Consider the following 26728-nt stretch of genomic DNA (forward strand, 5'->3'; position numbering starts at 1 on the left):
AATGCAATTTTTAAAAATCAAACAGTTGGGAGAAGAAAAAAAAATTTGCATCACGTCTTATTTGGTTTTTGAATGAGAACTGCCTATTGAAGTCTATGGGCGCGATTTAAAAACCGGATTCCATTCATTTAATGCAATTGCGACCCATTTTTATTGCATGTAACCATGGTAACCAAAAACAAAAGCGTGCAGAAGCTTTAATTACACCATTTCACCCGTCATGTGTTCTTTAAATTTTTATGTACGGGGGGAAAAAATTTTTTTTTTTTTAAATCGAATGTAAAAGGGATGAAAATCCCGCAGAAAAATCGCAGAAACACGAATGAATGCGTTCTATTTCCATCCGATTTCCAGACTGAAAAATCGGTCCAAAAATCGGATAGAAAAGTCGCTCGGTGGATATACCCTAAGCGTTGCCTTTGTGCTTGCGAGATAATTGCGCAATTTTTGAACGATGCAATTGTGCGAGAAAATTCAAAAATATGAAACCGTGCTTTTTAATGGCTTCATTGCCATCTGCGATGTTGCGAGATTTGGAAATCGCGGCATGTCGTGTCTTTCCCTAGGAGCCCAAAGGGGACTTTTACACGGGATGACTGTGGGGCGGTAAAGCACCTGACAGCCGCCCCAATGATTATCTCGCCATCACACGGGAGTAACGATCGCTCACTGAATGAAGGCGGAGCCTGTCGTAGATCTCGTCCTGCCCCCATTTAGAGCCATCAGGCCGTCGCGCGCAGATGAAGGACTTCCCGTTTACACCGAGCGACAGCCACTCGCTTCTTACGTGAACTAAAAACAAAGCAGTTCTGACAGGTGGGCGATTCTCACTCGGCGCGCTCTTGGTTCCCGCGTTTACACAGGACGACAATCGTCCGTAATCGCTCTTTTGAGAGTCCGCCCGCGTGAAAGGACTCCAACTTGCCAAAATTTCTCTTCTCTCTGGTGGCTAAAAGAGGAAATCCACTAATTAACCACGACATCCGATGGACAAGTGACGGTTCCTCAGACGAGCGTCGGCAGCAGCTCCTGACCACAGACCGCGGCTCTCCGGGATTAGAAGCCGCGTTCATGAATGATTTTGACTTTTTTTAGCCAAGCCCTATTACACGGGCAGAGGCGGGCGCCACATGGGCACAGATCAATGAGATCGCTGCTCGTTTAATGGCCTTTACACAAGCCAATGCCGGCTGTATTAGAACTGTCTCTCCGTCCTGGTGGGACTAAATCAGTCCGTGGATGGGCAGGGTCTAGAATTACCTGCGCCCTCCCTCCTTCCCATTCCTGTTCCCAGGCCTCCCTTCATTCTTCCAAGATGGCAGTAGCGAGTCTCAGGGTCTTTTTACATGGGGCGACTGTCGGGCCCGTCAGTACTCAACAGCCGATAATCGCTCAGGAACAAGGATCGCTCAGTGAATGGAGGTGGAGCGTCCGGGGATCGCTCTGCCCGCCCGCCTCCATTCATAGTAGCCAGGCGGTTGTTCACAGATGATACCGCCTCTTTACACGGCCGATCGTCGTTTGATTTTTATGGCGGCAGAAACTGAACGACCAACGAATTCTCATTCGTTGCTCCGTTGCTATCATACGATATCATTCATTGAATGATATCGTTCAGATTCCCACGATTCAGCGGTGCGCACCGGTGGGGCATTGGTAGACATTACACGCCGTTCTCATCATGTGAGCAGCGCCGGACAATCTGAACACAGCATGCTGCGTCTGATTGCCACTTCACACCGTGCGCAGCGGCCATCTTGAAACACTGCAGATGGAACAAACGGATTGGCGGATAAACTGGGTGATATAGCTCCACCCCTCCGGGCGGATTTTGTGCCTGCGGATCGTAGGGTTGCGTTAATACTGGATTATTATTATTAGCGCCACGTCCCTGTTCAAAAAAAGCGTTCGCTCGTTCGTCAACTGATCGGCCTGCGGCATTCTAGTGAAGAAACGCAAAGAAGCGCTGACAATGTGCGACCCCGATACCGGCCAAACGTGCGGTCAGACGTGATGGATGTTCCCTCTTGTGTGCGGGCTTGTCGCTGGGGCTTTATTAAATGCCGCACGCTGCTTCGTATCCGCTCGTCTGTAATCATACAGCTTTGATAATATATGTATGAGGTTTGCGCCAATTGAGGCAATCGGACACCCCGGGGCGCTCATCAAATGTGTGCAGGCAGCTATAATGGAAGAGCTTGTTCACACGGGCGTATTTTTTGCGGTTGTGATACGGACAGCCCACAGCGCCATTGATTTGCATTCGTGTTTCAGATGAGCATTTTTTGCGGACAGATTGCAGGCGTAAAAAAAACCAAAACACAGCATTTTCATTACTATTTACCAAATATGAAAATCGCCTTAAAAAAAGTCTACGCAATCGTGTAAAAACAAAGCAAATAACTGTGTTTTTCTACGCATGTTGCCGGGGGACAATGGAAGGAAAAGTGACATCCATAGGGGCTTCATGCGTAAAAAACGGATGCAATAAAATACACGTACACGCATCAAGACCGCATGCAACACGCAGACCGGGATCACATATGCCCGTGCGAATGAGCCCTAAGACGTGGAGCGTCAGCTCTTCGCCCCACACCTGGGGATGTCGCAGGAGACACCTGGGAGTGAAGGTGATGCAGCTGCTGCACTGGAAGGTCATACATGCGGCGCAGCGAGAACGCCGCAACCGCCCTCCGCTCAATCAATGCTAAAGACTCCCAATGTAAATAGAAGTCACCGGGGCGCTATTAACTCTTACCGTCCCTGTCCGCCGGATTACCCAGGCTCTGCTGACAATCACGCGCTGTTAACCATCGCCGTCCTGGTCCGGCACTGTCCCAAGCTGACACAAAGCCCTCTGAATAACGAGGATGGAGCGACTCTCCGCGCCGGAGACAGACGCAGGAAGACGATTCCCAAACCTCCAGCGCCGCAGCCTTTCCAATCCCAGCGAGACACCGAGCCAATCGCAGGGATCTAGGCGGCCTCCCCTGCAGCTGCACCGTGCGGATGGGAGAGAGGGAGGAAAGCTGCCCGGATCCTCCCCTCCCCCTCCATCCCACTCCTCCCGGGCTCCCACCCCATTCATACTGGGATTTCCAATCAGTTCAGGCTGCGAGAGGCGATAAACGGCCGCCGAGGGGTTTACGTTCTAGTATATCGCGCTGCCCCTCATTGCTGGCAGGGGTGGAACTATAGGGGGAGCCGTCGGGGGCTATAAGACCCCTCGTCCTCAGCACTAGAAGGGCTCATTCATACGGGTAGATTTGCGCTCCGTATTACACGCGGAATACAGACAGCGTTCATTAGGTTATTCCGAAATGCGTTTTTCACGTACGTGAAAAATCGCAGCCTTAGGCCTCCTGAACACGAACGGGTTTGCATTGCAGAATCCGCGGTCGGCGTCCTCATTGCGGATCCGCAGCAAATGCCGTTCGTAGCGTGCTATGGAAATTCGCTTTTTTTCTGCACATGTGCGGAAACCACTTGCGGTTTCCGCGAGCGATGGAAAAATCGCAGCATGCTCTATTTTTGTGCGGTGTCCACATGGACGGCTTCCATTAAAGCTAATGGAAGCCATCCGACCCGCGGCCTGTCCGCAGTTGATATTGCAGATTGGTCGCAGGTACCCACGTCATCGCCTAGCGACGGCGCGGAAATAATAGACATTTTGAAAAAAAAATCTGTGCTGCGCATGTCCAATGGCAGCTCGCCGCGGCCATCCGCGGTACAGAGACAGAAGAGAAAGGTCAGGAACGCGGGGTTGGTGGATGGGAACAGGGGCGGATTCCGCTGCCGTCTCCTGCATGCGGAATCGGACCCGTTCGTGTGCAGGCGGCCTTAGGGCCCCTTCACACAGGGGTATGCATATATGAGACGTATACGCGCTTCAGTCCTGATCGGAATTGGTGTTCGCATGGGGCGCTGCAGCGTGCATGTAAAAAAAACACGCTGAAGCGATGGCAAGCGACAATCGGAAGAAATCCTCGGAATGACAATTAATGCCTAATTACGGCGAGCGGCCTTCTTTGTCCGCCAGGTAACTCCCTCCCCCTCCCTTCTTGTCTGCTGCCATAGAAGTCTATGGGAGCTCGCGGCATAACACGGACAAAGATAGGGCAAGACCTGTCCTCTCGCGCCCCGCGTAAAAGATACAGCAGGTTCTAGTTTTTCTCGCAGAAATATTTTGCGCGGAAAAAACACTTTCGTCTAAATGAAGCGCAGACTACACAGAGAATAGAAGCCACTGATTTTAATGGGTTCAATCTCGTTACTCGATTTTGGGCGTGAAAGAAAACGCGGCATGCGCTACCTGTGTGTGCATTTGCGCACCAAAAGCCCCAGAAGTCTATGGGAGGTGTGCAAATGTGCATTCAATACCTGCGCAATTCCGTAGGTAATAGAACAGACCTGGAACTCATTAGGCTGCGGATGTGTCCTGCGCCCTTGTAAAATGGACCTGCGAGCAAAAACTACAGTAATATGCGCACAAACTCACGCAAAAGCACGGCGTTCAATGCGCTGCGCTTACATGAGCGTCTTTGCACATACTCCCGTGTGAGGCCGCCATTACGGACTGAAACAGCCCATTGAAGTCAATGGGATTGTGTAAATACACATGATACAGGCACATTGACTGCGCAATTGCGCACGAAATCACTAGCGACTTCTTACGTCTTTTTTGTGCACATGAAGAGCAATCTGGAAGCAAAAAAACCCCAATAAGCAGGGAATCCGTCCGCTTCCGGTCCGCTGCGTATTTCACAGACCGTAACTGAGTACGCCTGTGTGAATGAGCCCTAAATTAAGCGTCATAATTGGGGCAGCAGCTTGAAGTTCCGCCAATGGGCACAAGATATTACGTGCGCCCCAATACCCCAGTGTGAACCGTTATGTGAGACCACCAAACGGGTGACAACTGGAAATGACCTAATCCGTCAACTGTTTGTACCACTGTCACCGCCATTCGCAGCTCGCCATATTACGATCGCAGCTGACCCCTCCCCAAATTACACCACGCTGTACGGCCATGAATGGCGGGTGACAGCGGTGGCTGGGAGCGCGCACGTCTCATTCTGCGTAACAATCATCCAACTGCAAAAGAGACAATCCAACGTGTCTGCTTTCGCCATGTTTCACGGATCTGAATGGGACGATTCATTTGCGGTTACGTTCCGGAGGGGGCGGGGCCAGACGCCGCCATATTATAGTAAAGCGATGGCAGACGAAGGGCTGATATAGACTCTGCGATACATTTTTCGCCAGTATTCAGTCCGCATTCTTTACTGACCGAATACGGGCGGCGCGCAGATCCACTGAATTAAGTGCATGCGGACGTGCGGTTTTTTTGCGTGGCAACGGCGCGGGAAAAGCAGAAGTTTAAAAAAAAACCTGTACTGAGCACGTCCGAAGGCGAGCCATGCGGACCATCCGCGTTACAGAGGAATATGAGAAAGTACAGGTACGCGCGAACGCCACTGCTGCCAGGGTGGATTCCGCCTTCGGAATCTGGCTCCACCATGTGCAGGCGGCCTTATGTGTGCGACTTCAAGCAAACATAGTGCACATTTGCGCACCGCCATAGACTCCTACTGAACCCCGGGTGCGCAAATGCATATAAAAAGAAAGCATTTTATTTTTTTTTGTCCAACGGAAATGTGGGTGAACCGATCGAAATCAGTGGGTTCTATTGTCTGCAGTTTGCGTGAGCGATTACGCATGCGCAAAAACGCACGCAAAATTGCCGGTGTGCAGAAGCCCTGAAACGCTTTGTACATGCATATTGCGTATTTATGGGATTTCTTTTTTGCGTGCATGCAAAACGCAATGTTCACACGTGCAAAAAACGCAACACGCACGGAGTGCGCTGTGTGAATGAGCCCTTGGGGTTTGTTCACATGGCGGATTTCTGTAGGTGGAGCCTGAGGTGGAATCTGCGCCGATCGCTCGTCAAATCTGCATCGCATTCATTTCAATGGAAATCTGCGGCGTAATACATAAGAGACGAAAAAAGTGGCGCAGTACCACGTGACACGGACCGCGTCTTGTTTTTCTCTGGAATCCAAGTAGAGAATTTCGTAAGCGGATTTGCCCATTGAAAATTGTTCCGCATTGATGAAACGTTCCGCCCGCGTCGCTTCCCTCTGATATGGGTGTTGCGCCCGCTGACCACCACATTGCGCCATTTCTAGCCATCCGCTGATTAATATGATCCTGTTTTTCCTCCATTATTTTTCCTCCAAGATCCTTCCAGGTGTGACGCCATCAGACCGAGATGCCGTCAGATTTGGCGCAGCCTGAATAGTGCAATATGCCACAGAGCTGGCCGGATGGCGTGTTGTGGTGCGGAGGACAGCGCTCTCCTGCTTATTACCCTGCGCACGGCGTCCGCGTCTCGTCCTGTCTGCTCTCTCCGTATCATCCTGCTTTCCCCGTAACTGAGGATTTTTCTCAGCCCCCCCAAGCAGGATTTACATGTTGTCATGGTAACCAGATTAAAGCCTCATGGAGGGAGCCGACGATTACGAGCGCCGCAGGGGGCGCAGCGCCAACTTCTTCATATATTGTTATGTGAAACAGGGAGACCCCGCTGCTCACCCGACAACAAGACATTGGCACGTCCCCCCTCCCCCCCGGCGCTAGGACGGTCCGCTGCGTCCTCCATCTTCATTAGGATGCGTTTTTCTCACGTCTCCTGAAGAGGCGATTTCTCACCGACGCAAAATTAATATTTCTGCAGAGGAAAACCGGACACAAATGCCAAGGAATTTACCAACTACCAGCGGACCCCCGTCTACCGGCAGACCCCCGTCTACCAGCGGACCCCCGGCTACCAGCGGACCCCCGGCTACTGCCGCGTTGGTCGTCTTTTGTCCTTTAGAACCGCACCAATTAGTCGTGGCGTAGAAGCCAACTGAAATCGCTCTGCAAGAATATCGGCCCCTGCGGACAGGAAGCTTCTTGTAGTAACCGCAGATTTGATGGCGGTGCTGACATGTTCTGACCAGCTGACAGGAAGGGATCAGCAATTCATGCTGCCTGTGCCAAATTCTGACTTCCCATCAGTACGGAGCAACAGGAATCTGGATCCATCTTGACGCTGCTCAGTGATACAAGTTTTGCGCTCTTTTCCCCGCTGAAGTCGCATCTTTCTGTTTTAGACACAATGGCGCTGGAACTGGTCATTTGCTGCTATAGCCCATCCGTGTGGAGGAACGGCAAGTTGTGCATTCGGACATGTTAGTTAAAGCCCCAACATTGTACTCGGCTGCTCCTGACTGTGCAGCCTCTTTTTCTGACCGATTCCTGACATCCACCTCCGACCCCTTTCAGCGATGAGTTGTTTCCGTCCACAGGATCCCCTTTCGCTGGATGTTTTCCTCGATCACGCCATTGTTTTCCTCGAACCCCCACCCACCACCACCCCCGCGGTTGGCATTGAGGCCCGGCTAGTCTAGCTCCGATGACCAGACCTCGTTGGAAGTCCCATTTTCCCATCTAAGGCAGGGCTCACACAAACGGGTCGGCTGCCGCAGCAGATCCCAGCTGTGAGCGCACCCGGGTCACCCTGCGTACCTGGTTTCCTGTATTGCTGTCGCTGAGCGATACCTGCAGCGCATACGCAATGTTATTTGTGCATGGGCTGCGGCGCAGACGACCTCAATTGATTTCAATGGAGGCCGTTCGCGCGGAGTCCACAGCAAAATAGAGCATGCTGCGAGTTTTCTTCCACTCACAAATACGCAATTCATATCCATTAGTGTGAAGAAAAAAGCGAAAATTCATGGCTTTCAATGTCCGTGTTTTGCCGCGGATCCTCTACGCCGACTCTGATCGCGAATTCCACCCCCCCCCCCCCCCCCCCCCTATGTGGATTCAACTGAAAATGATCCACGGAAAACGTGTCACGTGATTTTATGCTGATAATTTCCATACAGGGAAGCGCCAATCGGGAGACGTCCGGGGTCGCTATTAAAGGGCCGTTCAGCATGTACCCTGAAGGGATCACCATGGAGGAGGATTTGGGTGTAATTGTCGATAAAATCTAGTGCTCAGTGCCAATCAGCTGCACCAAAAGCCAACATGATATTGTCCTGTATTAGGAGGCTTGTAGGGAAGAAAGGATTATTACACCCCATTATAAAGCAGTGGTGTGACAATAAGAGGAGCAAAGACCAAACTACTCCGAGGAGTGGCGGATGTCAGCTCTGGAGACAGGCTGAGAGAAGGACGAGGAGGAAAAGATATCAGTATGGAGACATGTAACGGACCGCTAAAACCAACGCACTAAAATATCCTATCCACAGTCCGGCCGAGAACACCGCATCACAGCGCGCATCATAGGAATGGCGTCCGGCGCTTGGCCTCCGCACTAAGTTGGGAATGTTACTGTCGGAGCTGTAATATCACTGGATGTGATTATGGCTCAAAGTGTGGTTAACCCTTTCCAATCCAATTACTATCCTGGTTTTCCTAGGGGGCATACTCTTTTTCTGCTGTTATACAACAGCGCTATCTGCTGGCTAAAGCCAGTACTGCATGAAGTAACGTGTTGGATAGGCTCCGACAGCCGAGAGGCTGGCAATATACAGTAAGAGAACCCCGACGGACGCCTTCCAAAATCGGAGCTGTACAGCCTTAAATCCTAATGTCTTTAGACGTCAGACAGTGGACTGGAAAGGGTTAAAGCGCCAGGTATAGAGCTCTGTAGCCACGGCCTCAGTGATAATCGCAAATTTTCCAAATTTCTCTACTCCATCGCCTTCCCGTTTTCTCTTACAGAGTAGTAGAGACCGCCCACTTGACAGCAGATAGCATCGCCTCCTTCCTATGTTTAACCTCCTCACTGACACTGACATGATGATATTGGCAGACCAAGCCATCAGACAGAGGAGAGAGGGGCTGGAGACCAAGCCACCAAAGAGTCAGAGAAAAGGGTCTGGAGACCGAGCCATCAGACAGAGGAGAGAGGGGCTGGAGACTGAGCCACCAGAGAGTCAGAGAAAAGGGTCTGGAGACCGAGCCATCAGACAGAGGAGAGAGGGGCTGGAGACTGAGCCACCAGAGAGTCAGAGAAAAGGGTCTGGAGACTGAGCCATCAGACAGAGGAGAGAGGGGCTGGAGACTGAGCCATCAGACAGAGGAGAGAGGGGCTGGAGACTGAGCCATCAGACAGAGGAGAGAGGGGCTGGACACCGAGCCACCAGAAAGTCAGAGAAGAGGGTCTGGAGACCGAGCCACCAGAGAGTCAGAGGAGAGAGGGTCTGGAGACCGAGCCACCAGAGAGTCAGAGGAGAGAGGGTCTGGAGACCGAGCCACCAGAGAGTCAAAGGAGAGAGGGTCTGGAGACCGAGCCACCAGAGAGTCAGAGAAGAGGAGCTGGAGGCTGAGCCATCAGAGAGTCGGAGGAGAGAGGGGCTGGAGACCATGCCACCAGAGTCAGAGGAGAGAGGGGCTGGAGACTGAGCCACCAGAGTCAGAGGACAGAGGGGCTGGAGACTGAGCCATGGGACAGTCGCAAGAGAGAGGAGCTGGAGACTGAACCATCAGAGTCAGAGGACAGAGGGGCTGGAGACTGAGCCCTCAGACAGTCAGAGGAGAGAAGCTGGAGAACAAATCATCAGACAGATGAGAGGGGGACTGGAAAACCAGCGATTAGACAGTTAGTGGAGAGGGGCTGGGGACCAAGCCATCAGAAAAAAGAGGAAGGGGAGCTGCAGACTGAGCAATCAAACAGTCAGAGTAGAGGGGCTTGAAGCTGAGCCATCAGATAGAGGAGGAAAATGAGCTGGAAACCAAGCCATAAGTCACAAGAGAGAGCGGGGCTGGAAATCAAACCATCAAGCAGTCAGATGAGAGGAGCTGGAGACCTCAGACAGAGGAGAGACAGGGGGCCTGGAGACCGAGCCATCAGACAGTTAGAGGAGAGACAGGGGGCCTGGAGACCGAGCCATCAGACAGTTAGAGGAGAGACAGGGGGCCTGGAGACCGAGCCATCAGACAGTTAGAGGAGAGACAGGGGGCCTGGAGACCGAGCCATCAGACAGTTAGAGGAGAGACAGGGGGCCTGGAGACCGAGCCATCAGACAGTTAGAGGAGAGACAGGGGGCCTGGAGACCGAGCCATCAGACAGTTAGAGGAGAGACAGGGGGCCTGGAGACCGAGCCATCAGACAGTTAGAGGAGAGACAGGGGGCCTGGAGACCGAGCCATCAGACAGTTAGAGGAGAGACAGGGGGCCTGGAGACCGAGCCATCAGACAGTTAGAGGAGAGACAGGGGGCCTGGAGACCGAGCCATCAGACAGTTAGAGGAGAGACAGGGGGCCTGGAGACCGAGCCATCAGACAGTTAGAGGAGAGACAGGGGGCCTGGAGACCGAGCCATCAGACAGTTAGAGGAGAGACAGGGGGCCTGGAGACCGAGCCATCAGACAGTTAGAGGAGAGACAGGGGGCCTGGAGACCGAGCCATCAGACAGTTAGAGGAGAGACAGGGGGCCTGGAGACCGAGCCATCAGACAGTTAGAGGAGAGACAGGGGGCCTGGAGACCGAGCCATCAGACAGTTAGAGGAGAGACAGGGGGCCTGGAGACCGAGCCATCAGACAGTTAGAGGAGAGACAGGGGGCCTGGAGACCGAGCCATCAGACAGTTAGAGGAGAGACAGGGGGCCTGGAGACCGAGCCATCAGACAGTTAGAGGAGAGACAGGGGGCCTGGAGACCGAGCCATCAGACAGTTAGAGGAGAGACAGGGGGCCTGGAGATCGAGCCATCAGACAGTTAGAGGAGAGACAGGGGGCCTGGAGACCGAGCCATCAGACAGTTAGAGGAGAGACAGGGGGCCTGGAGACCGAGCCATCAGACAGTTAGAGGAGAGACAGGGGGCCTGGAGACCGAGCCATCAGACAGTTAGAGGAGAGACAGGGGGCCTGGAGACCGAGCCATCAGACAGTTAGAGGAGAGACAGGGGGCCTGGAGACCGAGCCATCAGACAGTTAGAGGAGAGACAGGGGGCCTGGAGACCGAGCCATCAGACAGTTAGAGGAGAGACAGGGGGCCTGGAGACCGAGCCATCAGACAGTTAGAGGAGAGACAGGGGGCCTGGAGACCGAGCCATCAGACAGTTAGAGGAGAGACAGGGGGCCTGGAGACCGAGCCATCAGACAGTTAGAGGAGAGACAGGGGGCCTGGAGACCGAGCCATCAGACAGTTAGAGGAGAGACAGGGGGCCTGGAGACCGAGCCATCAGACAGTTAGAGGAGAGACAGGGGGCCTGGAGACCGAGCCATCAGACAGTTAGAGGAGAGACAGGGGGCCTGGAGACCGAGCCATCAGACAGTTAGAGGAGAGACAGGGGGCCTGGAGACCGAGCCATCAGACAGTTAGAGGAGAGACAGGGGGCCTGGAGATCGAGCCATCAGACAGTTAGAGGAGAGACAGGGGGCCTGGAGACCGAGCCATCAGACAGTTAGAGGAGAGACAGGGGGCCTGGAGACCGAGCCATCAGACAGTTAGAGGAGAGACAGGGGGCCTGGAGACCGAGCCATCAGACAGTTAGAGGAGAGACAGGGGGCCTGGAGACCGAGCCATCAGACAGTTAGAGGAGAGACAGGGGGCCTGGAGACCGAGCCATCAGACAGTTAGAGGAGAGACAGGGGGCCTGGAGACCGAGCCATCAGACAGTTAGAGGAGAGACAGGGGGCCTGGAGACCGAGCCATCAGACAGTTAGAGGAGAGACAGGGGGCCTGGAGACCGAGCCATCAGACAGTTAGAGGAGAGACAGGGGGCCTGGAGACCGAGCCATCAGACAGTTAGAGGAGAGACAGGGGGCCTGGAGACCGAGCCATCAGACAGTTAGAGGAGAGACAGGGGGCCTGGAGACCGAGCCATCAGACAGTTAGAGGAGAGACAGGGGGACTGGAGATTGTTGTATGCAGAAGCCAAACAGTGCAGAAATGTTAAATAAAATCCTACAGCAAAAATACATTAATTGTTGGGAATAACACACCCTCCACAGGTGTCCGTAATCTTTAACCCTTTAATAACTTTTTTCCCCTGTTTTTTTAATCGCTGCATTTTAGGAGCCATAACTTTCGTATCTTCCCCCTGAGGTAGCTGTATGAGGGCTTGTGGTTTATTGCGGGAGGGCTTGTATTTTGCCCCGCGTCACGGACTGAAAGAGGTTTAAGATGTGTGAAATAATGAAAACAAATTCTGCCAGACTGTTTGGGGTTTCATTTTTGATTGGTGAGTCGTATTCCGCGGGTCGGTACCATCACTGCTGCATCAAATGTATATAGTTATTCATATTTTACTACATTGAAATCCCTTTCTGTCGCTGTATTCTGACCGCGGTAACTTTTCATTGTTCCGTCACTGGTGCTGGGGGGGGGGGGGGGGGGGGCGTGGATTTCGCTGCGTGAGCCGTGGTTTTTATTGGTACCATTTGTATATTTATTAATTAATTAATTGATTTTTTTAGGAGACAGGGTGCCCAAGAAAGGCGCAATTCTGGTAATTATCCTACAGCGATCGCTGTGCGGGATAAGTAATGCAATATTTTAATAGTTTGGATGTGGCAGTACCATTATGTTTATTTTTTTCATGCAAAAAATGGGAACTGGAGGATTTTTTTACTTTTTCCGCACCAAAAACAGTCAAAATCCGTAAAATTGGTGCTGAATTTAACTGGAAATAAGCCGCATGTTCGCAGTGGATTTCATACTATGTGGGGCTCCCCTTGCCTCCTCTGTAGGCTTCCTGCTGTCAGCGCTCCCTGGTTTCCGGTTCCCAGTGGCCTGCAGTAGCCTCACCTGACCAGCATCACCTGACCAGCAGCGCTGCACCTGACCAGGCCGCTGGGAACCGGAAGGCGGGGAGCGTTGACAGAGGGAAGCCTAAAGAAGAGGTGAGGGGGAGCGCCACAAAGTATGAAATCAGCTGCAGATACTCGGTTGATTTCCAGTCAAAATCCGCACCAATGCTGCAGATTTTGACTGTTTTTTGGATGCAGAACCTGCAACAGAAGTTTCCACTATGGACATTCCACCATGTATAAACATACCCTAAGTCAGCTGGAGGTACGCTGCCACGTGCAGTCACCCCAGTAGTAAGAGTGACCCCCTATAACAGCCCCAGTTGTAATAGAGCCCCCCCAAACCGATATACTTACCTCCTCCTTGTCTTCAAAGCGCCTCTGCTCCTCTGCTTGGCGCTGCTGTGAGTGGTAGTGTGTACGCCCGGACGCCTCGGAACCCCGGCTGGTAATCACCTTTATGATGACTAGAAGCTGAAAACCCTATCCAACTTGGGACCCTTGGGAAAGCAGGACAGAGGGTCCCAAAACGGGATTGTCCCACCTAAATCAGGACGTCTGGTCACCTTAGTTATGTGGCCACTAAGGGGTTAAGACTATGTATTTTTCTGCCATCAAATCTCCTATGCTACAAACAATACCTCAACGCCCAAGGCGGCGCACACGGCATCAGGGCACTATACCCCACGGCATCAGGCACCAGGGCACTATACCCCACGGCATCAGGCACCAGGGCACTATACCCCACGGCATCAGGCACCAGGGCACTATACCCCACGGCATCAGGGCACTATACCCCATGGCATCAGGCACCAGGGCACTGTACCCCAAGGCATCAGGCACCAGGGCACTATACCCCAAGGCATCAGGCACCAGGGCACTGTACCCCAAGGCATCAGGCACTTGGGCACTATACCCCAAGGCATCAGGCACCAGGGCACTGTACCCCAAGGCATCAGGCACCAGGGCACTATACCCCAAGGCATCAGGCACCAGGGCACTATACCCCACGGCATCAGGCACCAGTGCACTATACCCCACGGCATCAGGCACCAGGGCACTATACCCCAAGGCATCAGGCACCAGGGCACTATACCCCACGGCATCAGGCACCAGTGCACTATACCCCAAGGCATCAGGCACCAGGGCACTATACCCCAAGGCATCAGGCACCAGGGCACTATACCCCACGGCATCAGGCACTTGGGCACTATACCCCACGGCATCAGGCACCAGGGCACTATACCCCACGGCATCAGGCACTTGGGCACTATGCCGCGTGGCATATGAAAACTCACTACACTGTGCAACCCTGTACTCTACCAGGCAAGCTGCATTATGCTGCACTACACCAGGTAACCTCATTAGATGATTTTGTCGTTTTCCCCCGATCATCCGTGGACCAGTGCTACAGTATAACCGTCCCCTCATGATGTGCAGCAATGATCAGCATCCTGACCCATTTCTGACACCCAGAGCTCCAGATCTGATTCTGCTGACTATGCAGCCCAGTCACTGGTCCCTGTGCACCACCTAGTGGTCACTTCATGTATAGTACAATGTAGATGCACAGATGTAGCAGAGCTAAATGTGTCATACAACCCTCAGTATGCTTAATGTAGTAGATATGACCTGCAGTTCTATGTAACACCACAGATAACACCGGGAATCTGAGGACAGATAATGTAGTGGATGTGACCTGCAGTCCTATGTAACACCACAGATAACACAGGGATAACTGAGGACAGATAATGTAGTAGATGTGACCTGCAGTCCTATGTAACACCACAGATAACACAGGGATATCTGAGGACAGATAATGTAGTAGATGTGACCTGCAGTCCTATGTAACACTACAGATAACACAGGGATAACTGAGGACAGATAATGTAGTAGATGTGACCTGCAGTCCTATGTAACCCCACAGATAAAACAGTGATATCTGAGGACAGATAATGTAGTAGATGTGACCTGCAGTCCTATGTAACACCACAGATAACACAGTGATATCTGAGGACAGATAATGTAGTGGATGTGACCTGCAGTCCTATCTAACACCACAGCTAACACAGGGATAACTGAGGACAGATAATGTAGTAGATGTGACCTGCAGTCCTATGTAACCCCACAGATAAAACAGTGATATCTGAGGACAGATAATGTAGTAGATGTGACCTGTAGCCCTATGTAACACCACAGATAACAGTGATATTTGAGGACAGATAATGTAGTAGATGTGACCTGCAGTCCTATGTAACACCACATATAACACAGTGATATCTTAGGACAGATAATGTAGTAGATGTGACCTGCAGTCCTATGTAACACCACAGATAACACAGTGATAACGCTCTGAGAACAGATAATGCAATAGATTGGACCTGCAGTCCTATGTAACCCCACAGATTAAACCATAGTAAAGGCCAAGAGTGATGCAGGTAACATAACGCATCTTAGTATGATGTAACATAATAGTATACAATACAGTATAATGTACCATATGAGAACCTCCCATGCAGTACCACTGCAGGCCACTAGGTGGTGCAGGGAGCCTTCTTAGTTATATACCCTGAGGAGGAGCTGCTGCCCCATGTGATATATTGTATACAGCGCTGTTGGTGAAGTCTACACATACAGGCCACTGAGTGACCAATGCTACGCCATCAGTCACCTGACTCTACCATAGCAGGCACCATCATCATCAGACTACATAATGCAGCGCTCACCTCTTCTTATATCTCCCATAAACGCCACACATGGTCACTTCCCCACTGACTTCAATGGGGAGAAGCAGCCGCTGGCAGGATGCCGCTCTCCCACCTCCAGAATCATCATTTATCGGGGTGTGAGCGCCCCTTAAAGTGCGCCTAAACTTTCAGAAAACTTTTGACATGTCATAGTAACACATGGGAAGTTTTGATAATTGGAGGTCCGGGTGCTGAGACCCCTAGTGATTGCTAAAACAAAGGGGCAGAAGCACTCAGCTGAGCCAAACCAATCAGAAATGGAGATTGTTGTTTTAGCCATTGCTGGGGGTCTCTGCAGCAGGACCACCATCAATCAAAACTTATGACATGTCAGAAGTTTTATCAAAGTTTAGGTGCCGTACATTATAACACTCCCGATCATCAATATATAGGAGAAATCAGATGGAGCTGCAGTCATAATTCTGCTGTTACATCATGTCTAATACTCCAGTTGTATCCATATATATATTTGAGATGTGTATCTAATCTAATTTGCACCTGAACTGACGTATCTAAGCCTATTGTGTGTGATACTGCTTGCTGAGCTGCAATACCTAAGTCTCTTATGTGTGATACAGTAATACAAAACGGCTCCTCTCACCATGTAACATTCCCATCATTATCTAGATATAACATAAGCTTTGCCTGGAGATTATAACCGTCTTTACGTTGTTATGTAACGTTACCGCTTTTCAGCATAACAATATAAATCACGACTGTTATAATGATGGCAGCAATTAAGTGACTCACCGAAGGCGTCTGTGGGAGACAGTTGACTGATCCAGCCTGTGAAGGAAAAGAAAAAAGGGATCAGTTCGGGGTAACAAACACTGAGCCTCATATATAGTGCACCCCCATTCTTCATTACTTGGGGCACATAAGCAGCACATGCCCCATCCTGCTTATAAGGCATCAAACCAATAACACAACGACCCTAAACCATCCTGGGGCAGTTAATCTCATCCTGGAAGATCCTCAGGGGAGGGGCTGCAAAGGGAGGAGAGATTTTGGCCAATCACAGTGAGAGGCTTTTTCATTGGCTGATACAATGGTTCTCTGGGGTTGCATCAGCAATTTAGGGTCACCAACTCTGCAATGGGGTGCAGGACATGAGCTTACAGTTTTAGAGCCAAACATCCCACAGTAGAGATCTATATCCAGTGCGATCACAAGGTCATCAGATCCCATAGAGGTCATCCCCAGGGGTCACACCGCTGAGCGTGATGAACTGAGGATGCTATTTTCCTGCCGCCCGTCTATTATCAGATGCTCCATAATCAGATGAGTATCCCGGCAACTAATGTGACTGGCGTCTTATTTACCTCCATTACAGTATGGGATGCCCTGAGCAAGAGCCAAGATAAAAGGGCTGAGAGTACATATAATAAGCCCCTGCGCCACCACCAAATAGTGCAATGTTATCACGGGGCAGCGGTTTGTGTGCAGAAGCTGGATGGGGCCACAGTATTGGTGGAAGGGCCCATTGGCCTCACGCACAGCTCTCCTGTCTCCTGATAGCTCCCTTATACTACTTCCACCTTGCATCTCCTATGGTGCTTAGTACTGCAGCGCTGCCCACTGTGCCAACATCAGGTTCTTGGCTGGGTCCATGCCAAAGCCAAAGACTGGAGGTCAGTAACAAGTGCTGATGTGCAGCTTTACAACCGCTTGCAGCATCTCATGAACCAACTGAAGGCATCTAAGTAACACCAAGGGTAGACAATGGTCACAGTGACATTAAACGAAAGTCGCATCAGTAGGGTTGGTAAGACCCCCCCCCTATGCCCTTCCCACAGTTATATGGGGCACTGCACTCACGTTTCTGGCTGACCGAGTCAATGAGTTATCTGGTTGTTGAGGCTAGTTTCACGCAGACGAGTGCGATATCGCTTGGCGAGAAAATCGCGGCAATATCGCAATTGTCTCGCGCAAAAGGCAATAAGAGTTGCTCAAGTTAAAAACATATCCCATCGCATGAACATCGCAAGTTCGTGCTTTGCGATGCAATATTTTGGAGGCGCCATAGGTAAACATGGGCGAGAAAGAAAAGCAAGATAGCACATGGCACGATAGTTTTTTCATCCCACGTGTGAAGGAAGACAATAAAATCGCGCAATTTTATCCCCCGTGTGAAACCGGCTTAAATCCACCATTGTGTCAGCTCATCACCTGCTTCTTGCATGGAATCCAAGACCTCCTGCAGGCGATCTAGAAGGTTTCAGCTATGGCATCTGCTGCCAAGCTCTCTGGGAGCTTCTCAATGGCATTTGGTTCTCTAATCCCGCCGACTGCAGCAAATGTAATGGGGCTTTCTTAGAAGCAATACATAGAGCCTGATTCCAGATGCTGTAGGTACCTCAGATGCATGTGTAGTGGCCTAGAACACCATCCTGGTCCCCTCCATAAATGTCATACATGTCTGCCCTATGTAGATGCACTGTGCAAAGCTTGTCTTGTCATATCCAGTGTGTTGCACAGCTGCGGCGCTTCAGAGGTTAACTCTAATAAAATCATTGCATGCATATAAATGTGTCAGTCTGTCAGGTCATGAGGTGTGAGTGAGGGTATAAAATAGGAGTGTATGAGAGCGGGAAAGGAGTTACATCTTCAGGAGTGGAGAGAGTGCTAACACAGAGCCACATGGAAGCACCTTCAGCTTCCATGTAGGTGAAGATGGAAGAAGAGGAGAGATATCCCGCCGTGATTGGGAGAGCATCCCTCAATAATTCTATATAGAGGAACCCACCGTACTGGTACCAGTTCACACCACAAACTTTTCCTGTGCGGCCGTCCAGAGTTCAGATCACCATGCAGAGGTACACCACTGAGTTACACCCATGCGCCTGCCCTGCGGGGTGTTATTGTTTAACTCTTTCTGCAAATAATTGTCTACCTGAGAGTCTGTACAGCGACCCCCACCCCCCTTCCTCCTCTGGAGTGCTCCCAGTCCAGGAGCGGTACCGCACAGATAACGTGGACTGTAGGACCGCCGTGTTCATCCTGTGTATCCTCCCTACCTCTGAGCTCTAACCTGTGTTCATTTAAAGTGAATTGTACCTGCATTGCCTTAAATATCTGTTGTGGTGAAGTTTATTCCTGAAGTAAAGTTATACCTGGCCCTAACCGGTCCTGGGGACCCGAGGTACTATACACAAGTCTCTGTGTTCTTTTCTCTGCCGGTGTGTGGGAACGGTGGCGTCACGAGTGATAACTACTACCCCCCTCATCCCATGTATAGGCATTCCCTATCTTAGGGGTGTCGAAGGTGTTCTGCAATCTTGCTCTGTCATCCCTTTGCTTCCTGTCATCCCTCCGGGATCAGAGCCTGGTAAGTGCTGCCATGACAAGCCAACACTTGACCCTCCCAGCTCTTCACGCTAGTCAAGTGCCCAGGGTCACCCCTCTGGGGTGTTGCAGCAGTGCCTTTTCCTGGTGTCACTTGGCACAGGATCTAATCTGTTTCGCCAAAACAAGTCTAATGGACTGCCGCTTAAATTCCAATGGATCACGCAAGATGGCGCCCATTTCATGTTAATGCTCTCCTCTGCTCCCGCCAAAGCTGCTTGGCGCCAAAAAGACAATGCCCTGGCTTGGCGCAAAGTAGGGGGGGGGGGACTACCTCTACGAAATGGACTTGCTGGTGCCCAAAGTTGGAGGAGCTAACTGCGGCTGCAGACTCCTGGGCCCAGAGCATTTTTGACCAGGCAGAGAGCAAGATGGATCCCACTGATACAACCTGGAGGCTGCGCTGTGGCTACTGTGGAGCCGGCTCCTCGGGGGAGGACCCACAGATCACTAGGCTGCCTACCTTCCCAACCGCGGAGGACATGGAAGGCTCTACAAAGCTTCCTCCAACGCAGCACGGGACACCCAGTTTGGATCCTGATTCACCGGGGCAATGGAGGGAATATATCCCAGAATTACTGCGTCCATTTGTGCTCCGCAAGGATGGAGGGCGATAAGGAGTCACTGGTCGGTGACGGTGCTGCAGCAGCTGCGGCTGATGTCGAAAGCAGGAAACAACGGTGGGCAGAGATAGGGAGAATGCTGCCGCCGCAGAACGACTTCCACTTTCCTTAGAACCCCTTTCGTACGAGACAGCCCTTCCTCTCTTGTTTTCCCCCCAGTTATGCATAAAAGACTGCAAAGTAAAGTATTTTGCAGGAAGGGCTGCGGGTCGGACGGCTTCCATTGACTTCTGTGTCTGTGCGGAATCTGGGCAAAAATAGAAAGTGCAGCGATTTTTTTTTTTCCATGAGCGGAAATTGCAATCGCTGCCCGCTTGTGCGAGCACACATGCGAATGTTCTATTTTTGCTAATGGATGAGGAACGCCATGGATCGTCCACGCAGGTGACGATTGCGGATTCCACAATCCAAATCCGTCCGTGTGCAGCGGCCCTCAATAACGCAGTCCGTGAAGCTTTCTTCCAACTTTGTGGCGTAAAGTCTCCCTGCTGCAGTCCTCGGAATAGAAGTCCCTCTCTTGCCCATGATGGATATAAGGCTCCAATACCACAGCTTTGGGAGCAGGTCTCTTGGCCATACATGCAGTCTGAGCAGCAGCACCTCCTAGCCCCCCCTATGGCAGCACCACACCGCAGGGCCCTTGCTGTTGGTGGCACTGCTGAATATGCCCACTGGTACCATCTACAAACCACTCGCCAACACTCATACATTACAGCTGGACACACATTAGATAACTGTCGGCCATAGGATTATCTCGCCACCACCCCTTTACACATGCCCCCCTTACAAGGTTGTCCCCAGCGGTGGCTATATTGCTCGTTATGGTGACCACAGAGTCATCAGGAGCAGATCAGTATCTAGGGGGTTAATACTCTGCCCGGTATACGGGCGCTGGCTGTTCTCAGCGGTGGGCACACGGGTGTTGAGTGCGCAGGTGGATTAGTGACATTCTAATGAGCGATCACTGAGGTAACCGCATCAAGGCTGAATACTCCAGTAATACAATCAGCCTCGGAGGATTAAGGCAAAATGAGACCAGTTTGTTGGCTCCTCCTGCGCAGTCTCACTGCGGAGATAAGCGTCGCTCGTGACCTGGGGCTCATTGTATATGTCATCCGGGGGCTCCCTGGAAACCTACCTAATGTAACATTCAGAGGGGTCAGGCAGGACGGGACTCCATCACAACTGCCTGGCACTGCCAGGGGGTGCAGGATTATGCACCATAACTAGCAGTCTCTGGCCCATCTCACAGTCAGCGTTGGAGGCTGAGGGTCATTCAGCGAGGAACCTGGTTTAAGGGGGCTTCTCCCAAATTAGTCCAACTATTGACAAGCCCAACAGGCCGCCTTTATCCTCGCGGTTCACTGGCCGCACATCAGGAATATTAAGAGGATGACTAAGAACAAAAATTCCAGCCCAAGAAGCTTAATAATGAGGCACGAGGCACGGGCAGCCTCAATACTGAGCGGGGATACAAGCAGGGGATGGAATAGGGGCACTAGCAGCGCTGACTCAGGTCAGATGGCATCCTGTGGGGAAGGTTTAATTTGCACCTCCTTGGTCAAAGCAGAAAAATGATATATATTACACTGATAAGCAGTCTGTCCACGTTGTACTCGTGTAGAAAGCAGCAAGATCGCAGCATATCCACAGCAGAACAGCTCCGTGAGCAAATATTATACCAGGGTGCACCTAAATAAAGCACCAGAACCAAACTCATAACATAAATACGGCACCAGAACCAAGCTGCATACATAAATAAAGCACCAAAACCAAACTCATAACATAAATACGGCACCAGAACCCAGCTGAGTGCATAAGAAAAGGTAAAGTCCCCTGGTGCGAGCACTGATAACGGACTCCTGGGGGGTGCGTTACATCGTGACGTTTTCTTGGCAGACTGTTTTTGCGGGGTGGTTTGCCATTGCCTTCTCACCCCCCACCAAGCTGGGTGCTCATTTTACCGACCTCGGAAGGATGGAAGGCTGAGTTAACCTTGAGCCGGCTACCTGAACCCACAACCTCCAGGTCGTGAGTGAGAGCTTAGGACTGCTTTTCTGCTGCCTTAGCACTCTGCACGACACGAGGCTCTTACATAAATAAAGCACCAAAACCAAGGTGAGTGCATAAATACAACACGAGAATCAAGTGCCGTGTATAAGTACAGCCCCAGAACCAAGCTAATAACATACATACAGCAGCAGAACCAAGCTCAGTCCATAACTACAGCACCAGAACCAAGTTCATAACATAACTACAACACCAGAACCAAGTTCATAACATAACTACAGCACCAGAACCAAGTTCATAACATAACTACAGCACCAGGACCAAGCTCACAATATAAATACAGTAGCAGAACCATTGCTTATGTTGTGGGGGCGCTGATGACCTAAGAGGGTAATTGCTCTTAGCCTACATCCGCCTGGTGCCCCCTGTACAGGCTGGTGGCCGGCGCCCTGTGCGACAGGTTGCATGCAGCTAAGGCCGGCCATGGTCATCAGGGCACCGATGATTATGAGGCAGACGAATCAGAGAAGTGAAGAGACTTGTGAATCCACAACGGAGCGACCATCGAGCATGTGATGAGAACAGAGAACACGTGTCCGTCGGTTATGATGAAAGTCGCCGCTTATGGATTGTGAGCTGTACGACTGGAGGTCAGGCAGTCCCATGTAAATGAGGCTTCATCAGGGGAGGAAAAGTTCTACCACTTTCTCTGGACTGATACACTGTAACGAGTCAGCACAGGAGAGACACTGGATACAAGTGTAACAGGAGAGAAGCTGATGGGTGTACCTCACACAGGACCGTAACAAACCCTCAACCACGGGAAGCATTCGGTCAGGTTTTCATCCCATTCACTGACAGCAAGCAGAAATCTCGAAAATGGTGACAAAATTAAATAAGAAGTTTGTTAGAAAGTTGCAGAACTTTTCAGCACTGGGTCTTCATTTACCCACCACAGACCTGATCTGCGCCCCCGCCTGTCCCACCCGCTCACCCCAGACTCACGTCTCTCCAGATCCGCCACCCCAGCATGTCTCCGCACTGGATAGGGCCAGGATTTTAATGGCACAGCATAAAGCAGCTGGAGGCGCCCGGGGCACAGGACTGACAGTGGTGGAATGATGTCAGGGAGCTGAAGGAATAAATGCCCTGTGGTGCCCACACCGCTCCTGCCCTACTTTCCTAAGCACTGCCCTGATATGAGGAGAGTTAAGCCCAGTCTGCTGCCACGCTCATCATTAGATGCCACATCCATGGAGGACCCCGCTCGCTTATAAGACGCTCGGCTCGCTGCTAATCCCTGTAATCTGGACAATGAATATATTCACCCCCCTCGCTGCTGGGTAAATGGATACGATGAACGCAGCGGCGGGCAGAGCGCAACCGCAAAGATATTAACATGTTAGTTATGGTTTCCCCAGCTTTCCTACAGCCCTGAATGGGGAATCTGCAGTAATGCATCGTAATTAGGAGCCTGGCACAGCAGGGTGAGGGCACCAGTGGCAACTGGAACGGCAGAGTGAGGCAGTCCAGGAGATGCCAGGCAGTTACTGAACTAACCCCTGCTGGATGATCCTGGTAACATTGTGCCATCTTTCTGTCGCCTCGGACTAGTAGTCCCAGCAGTCGCATTATTAACCAAGGGGTTAATTATCTGCATTTGTCATAGGAGTGGAAAAGAAACAAAATGTGATAATCTGCAAGATGTTCCCCAAAACTGCCAGAAAACAGAGTGCAACAGAAAAAAAGTGGGGTAACATCAGCACTCAGGTGGTCTGCGGTGACACGCAGAGGATCATGGGAAATCAGCAGGTCTGCAGCCTGGCGTCTCGCGGTTCCCTCTCTGGGCTTTTACACAAGTTCTGGGTTAAGTAATAACCGGTAGTGTGTAAACTCTGCTTCCTGCCCAACACGGGGTTAACAGAGAGAAGCGATGTGCTGCAGACCTTTAGAGAGCTCAGCGGTGTAATAATCTGCAGGGTATATCACTATGTATCTGTCAGAAAGTAGAGGGGACAGAGCAATGTGCTGCAGATCTCTAGAGAGGTCAGAGGTGTAATAATCTGCAGGATATATCACTATGTATCTGTCAGGAGGTAAAGGGGACAAAGCGATGCTCTGCAGATCTCTAGAGAGGTCAGTGATGTAATAATCTGCAAGGTATCACTATGTATCTGTCAGGAGGTGGAGGGGACAGAGCAATGTGCTGCAGATCTCTAGAGAGGTCAGTGGTGTAATAATCTGCAGGATATATCACTATGTATCTGTCAGAAAGTAGAGGGGACAGAGCGATGTGCTGCAGATCTCTAGAGAGGTCAGTGGTGTAATAATCTGCAGGATATATCACTATGTATCTATTAGAAGGTAAAGAGGACAGGGTGATGTTCTGCAGATCTCTAGAGAGGCCAGCGGTGTAATAATCTGCAGGATATCACTATGTATCTGTCAGGAGGTGGAGGGGACAGAGCGATGTTCTGCAGATCTCTAGAGAGCTCAGTGGTGTAATAATCTGCAGGATATCACTATGTATCTGTCAGGAAGCAGCGCAATGTTCTGCAGACCTCAGATCTCTTTCTTGTGGTTGGGGGTCTCCGCCGCACTTACCCCGTGTAACCCCCAAACGTGAAGCTCCTCTTCCTGTAGTTCATGGTGGCGGTCAGGGCGGCTGTCCAGTGACTGAGGTTTGTGGCAGCTCTGTGCTCATCGCTGACAGCTGGGACCTCCCCGTCTCCTTCCGGAGTGTCTTGTAGTGGGGGGGAGGAAGGGTGGGCAGTGCGCCTCTTTGGGGTCTCTGCTGCCTCACATGACAATTTGCAGCTATATCCCCCCCCCCTCTTCACCTGGTGTCAGTCTTTACTATAGCTCTAGCATTTTATTCATACATCAGGTGATGCTTAGGATGACAACAGAGAGCAATAGCTTGTATTCGCCTACATCGCATATTTATATCAGACATGTTTGTCGCCTGAAGCGGGTGATGGGTTTCCTGCGTCTCGCCTTTAGTACATGCTGGGTGTTGTAGTGCATTTACCAAGCACCATTAACCCTTTCTCATCCTGAGGGTATAATAATGTGTATCAGCTGATCATGTGACCGCGCAGGAATAACGGCACAGAGGGGCAGTGTGAGCGCAGTTTGGGAATTCCGTGTCACTACAGTCGCTCTGTGTCTCTGACTTTGGGGGCCGATTGCAGCACTGAGGGGGAGACGGGCAACTGAATGACCCCATTGTCAGATCACAAGCGCCTCTCACTCCAGACACATCCACAATCCCACTATCCTTCTACAGAAGGCAGCGCTGGGGGAGGAGCTTACAGACACCCGCCGTATCACAGACGCGGCATTGTTACTGGTGGTTTTCACAGGGTTGTTATATATCATCTCATTTAAAGTCACTGCGTCCTCCCACAATGCACTGCTCTGCGCTATGTGGTTCACGAATAGAATGCCAGAATTGCAGTTAAGACTGACACCTACAGAGGCAGAGCAGAAAGAGAGGAACTGTCACTCTAAATGACAGTGTAGATGCATGTGCCACTCGGAGCAGTGAGAGCTGCTGTATTCAGGAACGCTATCTCTTCTCCTTAGAGAGAGCACCTAGAAGGTGAGAGAGGAGACTTATAAGGTCATGCATGCTCCTCTGGGTAATATGCAAATGAGGGAGATGGAACGATGCCTCTGCAGCGCCACCTATTGAAAGCTGCTGTATTGTCCCAGCTAGACGGGGCACCTGGAGTAAGGGGCTACTCTCATCTAACTTCTATGGGTTGGGCGCCCCTAGTGTCAGCGGCTTTGAGGGTTGTAACATTGTCTACATCATCCCCACCCAAAGAAAACCGTGAAACGGTCAAATTTCATAAAACGTGCATGGATGTCTGTGATGTGTGGCGGCCTCTGCTGGTAAATCACTGTAATGACAGATTGTAGGTTCAGCACCACAGACAGAGCTCATCTGTCAGTGAATGGAAACACTCTCCACAGGCTGAAAACCCATCCTGACCTTCTACTTCTCACAGCTGAGGGGTTGTTACAGTTGTATCCAGTGTAGACCAACCTCTGTGAGGTTAATACCCCGGACTGCGGGCCCATACATGTCTCCTGATACATTGTAACAAAGCAGCAGAGGAGAGAGATTTTGCCTTGGCAAGTCCAGATCTGAGGGGGTTTTCAGGATATGCGTGCAAAGAGGAAGGTTCCCATTCATTAATAGCAAGCAGAGATCTTGAAAATGGTGAGAAGTGAAACACAAAGTCTCTGTAAGCGTTGCAGAGAGGCTGATGGAGCGCCGAAGATTCAGACAGCGAGAAAATGGAATTATTACACTGACTGGTGTAGGACAAAAGGATAGATGAATAGAGGGATGGATGGAAGGATGGACAAAAGGATGTATGGAGAGATGGATAGAGGGAATGATGGACAAAAGGATGGATGGAGAGATGGATGGATGGAGAGACGGATAGAGGGATGGATGGATGGAAGGATGGACAAAAGGATGGATGAATAGAGGGATGGACGGAAGGACGAACAAGAGGATGGATGAATAGAGGGATGGATGGAGAGACGGATGTATGGAGAGATGGATAGAGGGATAGAGGGATGGATGGATGGATGGATGGATGGATGGAAGGATGGACAAAAGGATGGATGGATAGAGGGATGGATGGACGGATGGACAAAAGGATGGATGGACGGATGGACAAAAGGATGGATGGATAGAGGGATGGATAGAGGGATGGATGCAAGGACGGACAAGAGGATGGATGGAGAGAGGGATGGATGGAGAGACGGATGGATGGAGAGACGGATGGATGGAGAGACGGATGGATGGAGAGACGGATGGATGGAGAGACGGATGGATGGAGAGACGGATGGATGGAGAGACGGATGGATGGAGAGAGGGATGGATGGATGTATGGAGAGATGGATAAAGGAATGGATGGAAGGATGGACAAGAGGATGGATGGAGAGAGGGATGGATGTATGGAGAGATGGATAAAGGGATGGATGGAAGGACGGACAAGAGGATGGATGGATAGAGAGATGGATGGAAGGACGAACAAGAGGATGGATGGATGGATAGAGGGATGGATGGAGAGACGGATGGATGGATAGAGGGGTGGATGGAGAGACGGATGGATGGATAGAGGGGTGGATGTATGGAGAGATGGATAAAGGAATGGATGGAAGGAC

General features: G+C 51.0%; 1 protein-coding gene across 1 annotated transcript in view; it reads right to left on the bottom strand.

Moving 5' to 3' along the window:
• The window catches only part of RAP1GAP (RAP1 GTPase activating protein), a 112800-nt gene extending 88619 nt beyond the window's left edge, over positions 1-24181 (bottom strand). Inside the window, exons 1-2 of the mRNA XM_066606267.1 lie at positions 24143-24181; positions 16311-16346 (exon numbers count right to left, since the gene is read on the bottom strand). The gene's annotated coding sequence lies outside the window, so the exon portion shown is untranslated. The remainder of the gene's footprint in view (positions 1-16310; positions 16347-24142) is intronic.
• Positions 24182-26728: the final 2547 nt, after the last annotated feature.

This window comes from Eleutherodactylus coqui, chromosome 6 (assembly GCF_035609145.1).
Source record: "Eleutherodactylus coqui strain aEleCoq1 chromosome 6, aEleCoq1.hap1, whole genome shotgun sequence".
Lineage (NCBI taxonomy): Eukaryota > Metazoa > Chordata > Amphibia > Anura > Eleutherodactylidae > Eleutherodactylus > Eleutherodactylus coqui.